Source organism: Panthera uncia, chromosome F2, assembly GCF_023721935.1.
Source record: "Panthera uncia isolate 11264 chromosome F2, Puncia_PCG_1.0, whole genome shotgun sequence".
Classification (NCBI taxonomy): Eukaryota; Metazoa; Chordata; class Mammalia; order Carnivora; family Felidae; genus Panthera; species Panthera uncia.
The window spans coordinates 6,855,492-6,868,096 of record NC_064812.1 but is presented as its reverse complement, the minus strand read 5'-3'; the positions used below and the strand labels follow the sequence as shown (position 1 = coordinate 6,868,096).

General features: G+C 44.4%; 1 protein-coding gene across 2 annotated transcripts in view; it reads left to right on the top strand.

Annotated features, from left to right (window-relative positions):
- The window catches only part of KHDRBS3 (KH RNA binding domain containing, signal transduction associated 3), a 189,088-nt gene that overhangs the window by 103,556 nt on the left and 72,927 nt on the right, over window positions 1–12,605 (top strand). The window lies entirely within an intron of this gene.

Here is a 12,605-nt window from a genome sequence, read left to right as displayed (position 1 = left end):
TTTGTATATGTATTAAATACTGTATTCTTACAATAAAATAAGCTAGATAAAAGCAAACGTTGTTAAGAAATTCATGAGGAAGAGACAACAGTATTAGTGTAAATGTATTATTTGTTGAAAAAATCCACACGTCAGTGGATCCACACAGTTGGAACCCATGTTCAAGGGGCAGCTGTCCGTCCTTGCTGTATTAGCTTCCTGTGGTAGCTGTGATGAATTACTCCAGACATGGTGGCTTTAAACAGCAGAGATTGATCACAGTTGTGGGGGCCGCATGTCCAAAATCAGTATTGTCGGACCGCAGTCAAGGTGTTAGTGTCCCCCCTCCAGAAGAGAATCCTTTCCTTGTCCCTTCCAGTGTCTCGTGCCTGCTGATCTTTCTTGACTCGTGGCCGCGTGCCTCTGGTGTCTCCCTCCACCTGCGTGTTGATTTCTGTCACATCTGTCTTTGATCCCCGTGTGCTTCCCTCTTCCCTGTGATGGTATTCAGGGCCTATCTGGATGATCCAGGGTACTCTTTCCGTCTCAAGATTGCCCGACAATCACATCTGCAAAGGCCCTTTTTCTAAAGAAGGCGACAGTCGCAGAATGGGTGTCCAGAATAGAGAGCGTGGAGAAGAGCGCACACCCAGTGCCACTGTTCATGACACTTCTTAGGGATGCTGTGTTCCTTAAACCACATCTACCGTTTTTACAGAAGATAATTTCTAACTTAGTTGTCAGGTGTTGAATTAAGTTGAAAACGTGAGGAACAGATGAGGAGGGCAGAAGCTCTCTGTTTTGTGGCGTATGGTGTCTGGAGAAACGCCACAGGCCGCCCAGATGAAAAACTGTCCGTCTTGATGACAGCATATAGGCCGGTTGCCATTTCAAGGCTCTCCATTGTCTTGACAGGTAATGTTCTCTGATGCAACCCTGCGGTAGTTTGTGGCGGGGTAATGGCTGGTCAGTGCGCGGCTCTGGGCAGAGCTTTCTCTCCTGCATTCGATTATGGGCTTCCTCGGTACCACATCTTTCAAATATCCTGCTTTTTTCAGTGTAAAACTCCTGTTCCTAGAAGAGGTACTCGAAACCCTTCTGTATTTTTTCTGAAGACCTCGCTCCACATGTCTGTATTGATTGCTCTGCCCTGTTTCCTGTGTTCAACCCTGGGCTGGAAACTGCTTGTCGCATGAAGTTGGAGCTCACGCCCTTTCCTACCTTTGCCCACATTGTTCACTGTTCTCTGCCCAGAGTTCTTGCTGTGTCTTCTCTCAGCCCCTCACTTGTTTATAGCCTACTTATCTTCGTGTCTCAAACCGAAACTCATTTTAACAAACGCCTTGCATCTACTGCTGAGGACTGTTCTCAGCACTTTACAGGCAATAACTAGGTCAAGCCTCATAACAACCCTGTGAGGTGGGTGCTATTGTGTTAACTCACCATTTTACAAACAGGGAAGTGACTACTTGCCCAAAGCCAGCCGGCCTGGGGCGCCGGCAGCCCGGTTCCAAGTCCATGCCCCTCCCCTCTCTTTGATCCTTCCTTTGCATTTTCATCTACAATCTGTTTCTTCTTCCACCCATTCTCCCCCTGCATCTCTTCCACACAGCTTTGATTCTGTCACTTACATTGTATTCTTACTGCGACACATGGCGGCATTTTCTTTTAATAGAGTTACTTTTATTTTATTTTATTTTATTTTATTTTATTTTATTTTATTTTATTATTTTTTTTAATGTTTATTGATTTTGGAGGAAGAGCCAGAGTGTGAGTGGGGAAGGACAGAGAGACAGAGGGAGACCCAGAATCCAAAACAGGCTCCAGACTCTGAGCTGTCAGTGCACAGCCCCACATGGGGCTCGAACTCAGGATGGTGAGATCATGACCCTGGCTGAAGACGGACACTTCACCAACTGAGCCACCAGGCGCCCCCATGATGGTACTTTTAATACAAGATGTGATGAAAGTACGTCTATATATATATATATATATTCTACTACTTTTCCTCATTAAATCACATATCATAACTTGTGCATCTCCCAGAATAAAAATAAATGGATGTGGAAACCAGGATAAAAAATTACGAAAATCCCAGGGGTAAAGTTAGTACACAAGAGTACGTGTTATTCTGGACAGTCGCAGAGATGGTCTTTGAATTGTGCTTTGAGCTTCCTTGTAACCAAAGCTGAGGAAGACAAGGCTGTGGAATTCACTGTGTCTGAATATCTAAAAAAGTAATAAAAGACAAACATGCTCATTAAAGCCAGTGCTTCCTAGTCCTGAAACTTGGGAGAAGTGTCCGCAGTGCCCAGTCCCCAGCAGATCTCTGCGGCAGCCAGTCCCTCCATAATGCCATTTTGATTCTCCCTCTAAAATAATCTGGTTTTCCTTAATCACCTCTTCCATCCTCCCTAATCTGGCCACACTGCTTGTCCGGTTTTCATTTACAGTCTTAATGACTGGTTAAAATCCAAGTTGATTTTTGTCTTCTCCCTGCTTCAGTTTCCCCGGTGGCTCTCTGTGCTGTTACAGGAACACCCAAACCTCCTGCCGGGCTCGATGACAGGTGCCTCATCATCTGGCACTCTCCCCGCCCTTTCTGACCTTGTGGTTTTCCTGTACTGTGGCCAGGCTGCCCTCCTTCCTGTCTGGCAAACTGGCCAAGCTTATCTCCCTCTCACGCCCTTTACTTTCACTACCCGGGCTCTCACCTCGTCCCTGGGGCACCCGGTGGTAGGCAGACACAGGCATGGTATCCGAGAAGCCTTGCTGTTCAAAGTCACCTTGTTCAAAGTCACCATCCCCCAGTCCCAGAGCTGGTCTACAGCATCCTGTCTGGGTTCCTTAGTAGCATTTACTGAACTGAATTCCACCTTTCTTGTTTGTTCCCTTTTTCATTGGTTACTCCTCATTATAATGTAAACCTGCAAGGGCTCTTGTGTCCTAGGACCTGGCCTAAAGTAGTCACTCAGTAAAAAGCTGTTAGGTGAATACAGTACAATAGCAGGTCCTTTAGGCTCATTCTGGTCAAGTGTTGATCATTGAGAGTATTTTGTGTTAATGTAATTCTCTGTCACCTGACTGAATGTACTAGGGGATTAGCTTTGCAGGGGTGGTCATGTGGTTATCACCATTTTGGTATTTCAGAGTGGAACAAGTTATTACGAGAGTCGTCATGAATGTTCCCCACTGTTACCACTTCAGGATGCTTTTCTGCTGAAAGATGTAAATGATCTAAAATTAAATCCTGCAGTGGGAAGTGATATGTGTTTTAATAAAACCTTTCCTTTCAGTTTCAAATGAGAGAACTAAACTTATGCCTTTTTTAACTTAGGAGGTAAGGAAGCTTCTTTACTTCCAGCCCATCCTGTGCAGGGCCTCCAGAAACCCTGCTGTGAGATGCCTCCTCCCTAGCTCCTTGCACGGACCCCAGCACAGAAGGAGGCTGGAGAGTTGAGGCCGCTCTGGGCAGCACGCTTTTGGGCCGGTCTTCTCCACCCTGGCCTGCCGCCGCAGGCGGTCTGAGCTGAGCCGCCCTGACCTCGGGGGATGCTCCCTTTTATCCCTTCTTCACGACAGCTGGCTTACTCTGTGCTGCTTTCGCACTGACCTTTAGTCTGGCCATCTGGCCCTTGCTCCCAAGGAGCAGGCAGACTTATCTCCCCGCCTTGGACGCCACAAACAGCAGGAAGAAGAGCGGAACAAGCAGATGAAGCTGCCTTTCTGAGTAGTGAATACATGTGCCTCTGTACTGGGCGCTGAACTTGGTGGCTTTTACCGCGCGTGCGCGCGCGCAAAGCCAACGCAGTCCCTCGGGGCCTTTTGTAAGCTTTCGTTAAATTGGGAAAATGTTCAGCTCTGGTTTCTGTAAATGGTTTACCTGCCCCTTTCTCTCTTCCCTTTCGTGGACTGAAGTCCCACGTTAAATCTTATGATTGCGCTTTGCAGACTATATGCCGAGGTGCTGGGAGCTGCGGCGAGCTCCCAGGTTGGCCATGGGACTTGACCGTTTCCAGGGACCCCCCACGCAGCCTTCAGCATCTGTCAGACACTGTGTGAGCTATCAGCTTCGGGGCATTATTTGTAGTTTCAGTGTTAGATTGTTCTCCACAGATGTCTTGTCTTCGTAAGTCCCGTATTTTAGCAGTTGCTGTGTTGAACAGTAAGTAGCCACAGGTGCATAGGTCGCTACATAACCTCCACACGCGGGATCGGGTGGGACATGGGCACTTGCGTTTCCTTGTCCACGTTGATTTTCACATGATTTCACTCTTCTTTAAAACCGATCATGAATGATGTCACGGATACTAAAGATTGTTTCAGTGATTGAAAATGATGTATTTTCCCTCATAGTATGTAGAGTTATAAGAATTGTTATTAGGAAAACTGAATAGTTAATATAAGGGTCTTAAACATTTCCCTAGTATATGATATGGTTTAGGTTAATCGACTAATTAAAAAGTTCTCTTTTTAAATATTTGTTTATTTTTGAGAGAGTGCAAGTGGGGGAGGAGCAGAGAGAGGGGGACAGAGGATCCGAAATGGGCTCTGTGCTGATAGGCAGACAGCAAACGAGCCCCATGCGGGGCTCAAACTTACGGACCACAAGATCATGACTTGAGTTGAATTTGGACGCTCAACCGACTAAGCCACCCAGGTGCCCCAAGAAGTCTTTTTTTTTTTTTTTTTTTTTTCGATTAAGGAAAGGGTGAGTATAGGAAGTTGACAGCATATTTATTTTCCTACTGGCCCAAATTATAGACATTTTCAATTAAAAAAAAAAAAAAAACTTTCTTGAGATTAAATTTCAGTAGAAGGCCCTTGCCTTCTCAGGACATTTTACCACCAAACTGTCAGAACAGAAGTCACCTTCCCTTCCTTCCTTCTGGTGTAATAAAAACCCAGGCATTGGTATGTGACACATGTACCCCACTTCCCGGGCAGAGGATCCTAGGGGACTTTGCTGGGAAATGAGTCTCTCTGCTTTCGTTGCCATAAGCTCCACCACCTTTCTCCCGCTGAGCTGCTCCCTCCGTTGTCAGCATCCACTCACTGGCTTTTTCTTCCAGGGGTCCCTGATAGTGTATTAGTGCGTGGCCATAATGGAGTTGATTCAAGGGAAACAAAAGGAGAAAATGGGTGGTTTCTTTTCAGATCCTTTTAATAGGCTTTGGGAAGACAACAAGCAAGGCAAATAATGTTGCAAATAGTGTGAGAACTTCCCCACAAGAGCTTGTAACTCTGCAGCCAGCCAGGGACGGGCAGAGAAGAGCAGCCACGCGCGGTTCTCCTGGTTACGGCGTGGCCGACCACGTACGTGTCAGGTGCAGCCTAAGGCCCGATAAACGTTCTGGGCCTTCCTGTAGGCTGCGGGGCCCGCTGGAGGAAGGGTTCTGACCCCCGGTTTGCCAGCAGAGTTTTTCTGACCATAATGTTGGACAAGATGTCCCGAGAAGCAGAGGCCATTTCGGGCGGACGGCATCTGGCGAGTATGTTCCTGAGCCGTGGAACATACTCCCACACACCCGGGGTTCCAGAGGTTTGAACATCTGCCTTCCTCTTTGAAAATCAGTCAGTCCCTTCCTGCTGTCAGGTCGTTCAACGTCACAGGTTTTCTTGGAGCACTTTCTGTGACAGGGGTTGATGTCACAGGGGTGGCTAAGTCATCATTTTGACGTCCAGAAAGTTAACAGGTGTAAGTCAGAGAAATAGGTAATTAAGACAGAGTGGCGTCAATAGGGGTAGGGGGTGTGAAAGCAAGTGCGATGGAAATAGAAATGAGGGTGCAAGGAATTTTAAATGGGGCATGTGGGTGTGAACAACTTAGGGGGGAGGTAAAGAAACAAGACAGGAGAGTGTCAGAGGAAGTCACTCCAGGCAGAGGGACCAAGACTGGAAAGCAGAAAAGATGGGGACAGTTGGCTTGGAGTTAGAGTGTGGCTTCGTGGCTCTTTCAAGCCAGGGCGTTTCTCCCGGGCTAAGCCGTCGTTTCCTCGGCGGTAAAATGGAGCTAGAACACCGAGCACACACACTAATCCAAACCCTGCTTGATGTTTTCATGTCCCGTTCAAGCCCGAACCGTGCCATAAGTTCTTTTCTGATTACTCACAATGATCCCACACTACACGTTGAATTCTTCTGGAGGACCTTGGGCAAAGTACACATCTCCCTGAAGCTCCTTCATTATCAATTCATTGTCATCAGACGGGAAGAAGACTTGCCCTGGATAGTGCCAGAGGCCGAAAGAAATAGGGCTGTTAGTTAGAAATGATAGAGACTTTCACTGTTTTTATTTTTAAATACGGACGAAAAGTAAAAACATGCCAACAGAGCTGGAAGACAGTGACAGGCTTCAGAGTAAGGAGTGAGCTCTCTGTCTTCAGGGATGGAAGGGAAGATGGACACATTTCTTGCACTTTATGAGAGATTTTGCTTCTCACACACTGTCTTATATTGTCAATAATAACCAGTTGGTAACTTCTTGGAGAAGAAACAAATTGCCTTAGATTTATTTTATACTCTGTGCAGTGTAGGACAGTAAAACAGATTGGAGATTGGATGGATCGCAGAACAAAGTGGTAACCGTTGGGTTTAGTAACAGGTCTGTCACTTCTGGGTTCAAACCAGCAGCAACAGCACTTGAGAGCTTCTCGGAAATGCAGGATAATAGTCCCCAGCCTAGGCCTGCCGACTCCGACTCCGCCCTGACACAAGTCCTGGGTGACGAGGACGCTCAAGAAGCGTGTGAACTGCCCTAGAAACACATTTCAGATCATCACTAAAGGTGCAAAGAATAAGGGCTGCCAGAGGCTTCTGGAAGCGTCAGTCTTCATTGGCTCTGACGATTTCTCCTGCACGTTCTGAGGGATCCTAACTGCAAGCTCTGCTCCCTGTTTCCTTTTATCTAGCCTCTCACTCACTTGTCAGCCCCCGGCAAGAAAGGAAAGTCTCGGAATGATTAAGCTTCACTCAGAAAACCCCAGGGATGAAAAAAAGTTGTCAATGTGTTTGTTAAGGAGTCTCTCGGAGAAATAAATTATCCCTGCGGTCGCTGGTGCATCAGGGCGTTGGCCTCAGATGACAGCTCTCTGGGCAGGTCTGCTTCCCACTGTGATAGCCGTGGTACCAAAGTAGGATGCTGCCGTTGGCTCCCTCGGGCACCCAGCCTGTGGTCAGCCGGGGCCAGCCTCATCATCCAGGGCTCCCGCCACCAAATTCACCATTTCACCCTCTACTTTTTGCTCCCCAGGAGATTCCTAGACAGAAGCCAAACAGGACGATAGTATGTGGTTATGCTCTTTCTCTCCCAGTCTGCATCATCTCTGCTAAATGCACGGAGGGTACATAAAGGTGCTCACTGGGTGATGAGCTGTACCTTCGTCTGTCCTCGTCCTCTGGTGCGCAGCCGAAGGAAGGTGTCAGGACTCCCAATTCAGAATCCGAGTGGAAGTCTGCGTAATAATTACCGCTTACTACATGCCTATGTTAAGCTAGGCACTTTATATAGCACGTGGGTAAACCTCACGACCATCTGCAAGAGCTAGATGCCATTGACACCGCTTTATGGGTAGAAAGCTGGGCTCAGCAACTAACTGACAGTAGATTTGAGAGTATAGAGATGTTGGAACTCAAAGCCTGTGCTTTTTCATCACATCCTAAAACCTATCAACAATCTATAGGTTCATCTATAGATTATGAATCTATAAATAATTAGTTCCTGACTCATCCATACCTTTGTATTCAGTCCTTCAAAGCACTCTTCCCGCAAAGGTACCTGTTGACAAACCTTTCTAGACTATTTCCATATCCGAGTTTCAAGCCAGAAACCAGGGCCACGCTGCTGAAGAAGGCAAACAGAAAGAACCGTTGGCAATCACACCTGTTCCTCTGCTCATGAAACTTTCTGTTCAGATGTGAGATCTTCCTGCTTTCTTGTTAGCCTCATTCTGATCAGTGTAGCAACCTGATTTTATCAATTTGAACCAAGTTTTCTAGTAGAAAATTAATAAGCCCCCACTGATTATCAGGATCTCATCCTTGTCCCCATGTCAGCAGTCCTGCTGTTAATCTGTCCCCGGAGCTTCATTTGTAGCATTTGTGCGTCCTCCACAGCGTGGTCAGACTCTTAGGTTTGTACGCTTCTATCCCTCATGCCTTCCTCTCGCTGGGGGGGTGGGGGGGTGAGGGCTTAAAACCACACAATTCTCATGGAATGTCATACTTAAAAACTAATCTTCGGGGGCACCTGGCTGGCTCATCAGTGGAGTGCATATGCCACTCGATCTTGGGGTCATGAGTTCAAGCCCCACGTTGAGTATAGAGATTACTTAAAGAGATAAATAAATAAATAAATAAATAAATAAATAAATAAATATTTTAAAAAAGGGATCTTCCGTAGTTAAGTGTCAAGAGCTACATACATCAAATGACTTGTCTGAAATTCTGCTACAGATATTTTAGTATGATTCCATATACTCCGAGGGCACATAAACAAACAATGTTGATGATGCTGGGAAAGAATTGTGAGCTTCTTGAATATATAAATTTGTGTCTTTCAGTTTGATGGAAAACATAAATTCATAGATTCAGAAAACATGCTGAATATTTTGTGGTCCATATGCTAACTTGGAGGGCAGGGATGGGGTATTAGCTAAGGAAGCAGGAGGCTTAATTAGTTGGAATATACTCAGATTAAATGAAATATCACACAGGAATTATGTGCTATATGTAGAAATTATTCTTTTCTCTAATCACATTGAAGCGTTTTCTAGATACACACTGCATATAAAAAGATGAGTAAGACTATAGAAATTATAGTGTCATCATCGTTGTTCAGAGTGATTGAAATTTACATACATTGTTGATCTTGATTGAGTAGGGGATGTGTTAGGTACTTTCTGTGTCTTGGGTCATTTTCCCGCACTGTACCACTAAGAAACGGGTTGTGTAACTCACTTGGCAGTGGAGGAAACTGGCTTGGAAAGTTTAGACTGTCGATTAGTTTGAATATTAGCTGGAAGACAGAAGTTGAGCCAGTAGGTGCAGTCAGAAATTGAATTCAGATCTGACTTCAGTGTCCTTTCTCTTGACCACCACTTTTGGTGTGCCAATTTTTATGGCCTAGGACGAACAAAAAAGACCTAATTTATAATATGTATAAAAGGAATAATACAAGTTACCTAAGAGTGAAAAAGTCTTTTAGATTTTGCATCTTTTCGATGACCTTAAAGTTTTGAGAAGTACTGGCCAGGTTTTTTGTAAGATGTCCCTCGTTTGGGGTTGGTTTAATATTTTTTCTCCAGGGGCGCCTGGGTGGCGCAGTCGGTTAAGCGTCCGACTTCAGCCAGGTCACGATCTCACGGTCCGTGGGTTCGAGCCCCGCGTCGGGCTCTGGGCTGATGGCTCGGAGCCTGGAGCCTGTTTCCGATTCTGTGTCTCCCTCTCTCTCTGACCCTCCCCCGTTCATGCTCTGTCTCTCTCTGTCCCAAAAAAATAAATAAAAAACGTTGAAAAAAAAATTAAAAAAAAAAAAAAAATATTTTTTCTCCAGATCAGCTTGGCCTTATGGTTTCAGGGAACAAAAACCACAAAGGTGAAGTGTCATTTTCATCACATGTTGAGGGTTCATACTGTCCACATGACATAGTACTGCTGACGTTGCCTTGGTAACCTGGCTGAGGTCATACTTGAAGGGTTTCCCATTTACAGTTACTCCTCCCCCGCCCCCCTTTGAAGGGTGGGATATCTTCATAAATTATCGGAAGATGTTTCTCTTCTCTCCCATTATTATTTCAGTCATTTGTTTATGTCAGTGTAGACTTTTGCATATTTCTACATTTTATACATCCGGTTAAAACCCAGTACTGCTTTTTTTTTTTTTTTTTTTTTTTTTTTTTTTTAACTCAGATTGTTTCAGCTTTGGCCATTGAGAGCTCTTTCAGTTGGCTCCTCCCTGCTCCTTTCACATACACTCATTATTCTTTTTGTTGGTTATTTATGCATTTGTTTATTTACTTATTTTCGAGTACTTGCTTACTACTTTTTAACAGTTTCTTAAAATTTATTTATTTTGAGAGAGGGAGAGAGAGAGAGAGTGTGCATCACAAGCGGGGGCGGGGGGAGAGAGAGGGAGGGAGGGAGGGAGACAGTCCCAGGCAGGCTTCACACTGTCAGTCAGCGCAGAGCCCAGTGCGGGACTTCAACTCAGGAACTGTGAGATCATGACCTGAGCCACAATCAAGAATCAGACGCTTACCTGAGGGACCCACCCAGGTGCCCCGAGTACCCTTACTTTCTGCTCTGCAAGTTGCTGCCGCAGCGTCTTGCATACTGGGATCGGCCATTTCTCCAAGGAGCCGTGGTTCCTTTTGTTGGAGATTGGTATCAGAGACCAGAGCTGGGTGCTGGTTCTGCTTGCTGCTGCTGGGATGTCCTTGCGTCCAAGCCCTCTTAGCTGTCAGAGCGAGGAAACGTGTATGCTATGAGGCCACGTGTATATACACGTCTGTGCATGTTTCTGCGATTCACTGTCTGTATCTATAGTAAATGAGTCAAGAGTTCATACTAACGTGTCCACTTCTAATCCATTGCCTTTATTGCCCACTCTAGCCTCTGCCCCTTGCTTATCTATAACCTTCACTCCAACGCGGCGTGGCTTCCATCATCGTCCATCCAGTGCACATGCATAGTGTCTCAGAATCGTACGTGCACCTGCACCCCTTCTCGTGGGAAATAGCTCTGTCACCTAGAGCAGTGCTTACATACAGCTTTTTTTGCCTTTAACTTAGAAACTTCACTCGTTTCTAAATTCATTTTTCCTCTCAACTTCAGAACGGTGTTTTTTTTTCTGTTTTTTTTTTAAGTTTGTTTATTTAGAGAGAGAGAGAGCAAGTGAACAGGGAAGAGGCAGAGAGAGAGAGAGAGAGAGAGAGAGAGAGAGAGAATTCCAAGCAGGCTCCATGAGTAGCCTGACACAGGGCTTGATCTCATAAATCGTGAGATCATGACCTGAGCCAAAATCAAGAATCTGATGCTCAACTGAGCAACCAGACACCCCCATGAGGGTGTTTTATATGTTTTTAATATAGTTCACATGTTTTGTCACATTTAGCATTCCATCCTAAACCCTCAATTTCCTAAATAATATATATATATATATATATATATTTTTTTTTAGTTTGCATACATTAAAGTTCACTCTTTGTGATACAAAGTTTTGTGGGTTTTGACAAATTCTTTGTCACCTCTCCACCATTTCAGCATCCTACAAAATAGTTTCATCCCCGTAAAGTGTTCCTACTGCTTTACCTGTTCAACCTTCCCTCTTCCCCTGAACCTGTGTCCGCCACTGATTATTTGTTTTAACTCATCAGTGTAGTTTTTTTCTTTCCCAGTATGTCATATAATTGGAATCATATGATATGTAGCCTTTTGAGATTGGATTCTTTCATGTAGAAACATTTTAGATTCATCCATATTGTTTCCTGGCTTGTGAGCTCATTTCTCTTTATTGCAAATAATACTCCCATTGTATGCGTGCACCCTAGCTTGCTTATCCATTCACCCCTTTTTTTTGGAGCGGGGGGTCAGGGAAAACCTTTAATTGATTCACTTGAGTTCATACAAGTTAAGCAAAATTCCTAGAGAGGAGCTTTCCTCCAGAAGATTCTTATTTTTCTTTTTAGTACTTTTTCCATCAAAAAAAATTATAAAATATCAAACTTTTTTTTAGTATATAATTTATTGTCAAGTTAGCTAACATACAGTGTATATACAGCGTGCTCTTGGCTTTTGGAGTCCCGTGATTCATCACTTACATGCGACACCCAGTGCTCATCCCAAGTGCCCTCAATGTCCATCACCCATTTTCCCTGCCCTCCCTACCTGCATCAACCCCCAGTTTGTTCTGTGTATTTACGAGTCTCTTATGGTTTGCCTCCCTCTCTGTTTATAATTTTTACCCTATGACCCAGCAATAGCACTGCTAGGAATTTACCCAAAGGATACAAGGAGTGCTGATTCATAATGGCACAGGTACCCCAATGTTTATAGCAGCACTATCAACAATAGCCAAATTATGAAAAGAGCTCAAATGCCCATTAACTGATGAATGTAGATTCTCCTCTTAAAGGGCATAAAGCTGCAATAAACATTCCTGTGCAGGTTTTTGTGTGGAAGTAAATTTTCAAATCAGGTGGGTAAGTACCTAGGAATACAGTTGCCAGATTGTGTGGTAAGATCTCATTTAGCTTTGTAAGAAAGTGCCAAACTGTCTTCCTCTTCTGTGTGCCCATGAGCAATGCATGAGAGCACCTTTCCTTCACATCCTCACCATCAGTTGGTGTATTCAGTTTTTTGATTTTATTATTCAAATAGATATGTTTTAATTTTCAGTTCCCTAATGACAAATGATATAGAACATTTGGCTATTTGCCATCTGTATAACTTCTTCAGTGGGCTGTCTGTTCTTTTACCCATTTTTAAATTGGGTTTTCTTACTGAGCTTTAAAAGTTCTTTATATATTTTGGATACAGGTTTGTTGTTGTTGTTGTTGTTTTTTATCAGGTATATGTTTTGCAAATATTTTCTCCCTTTCTGTGATTTGTCTTTTCATCTCTTAACA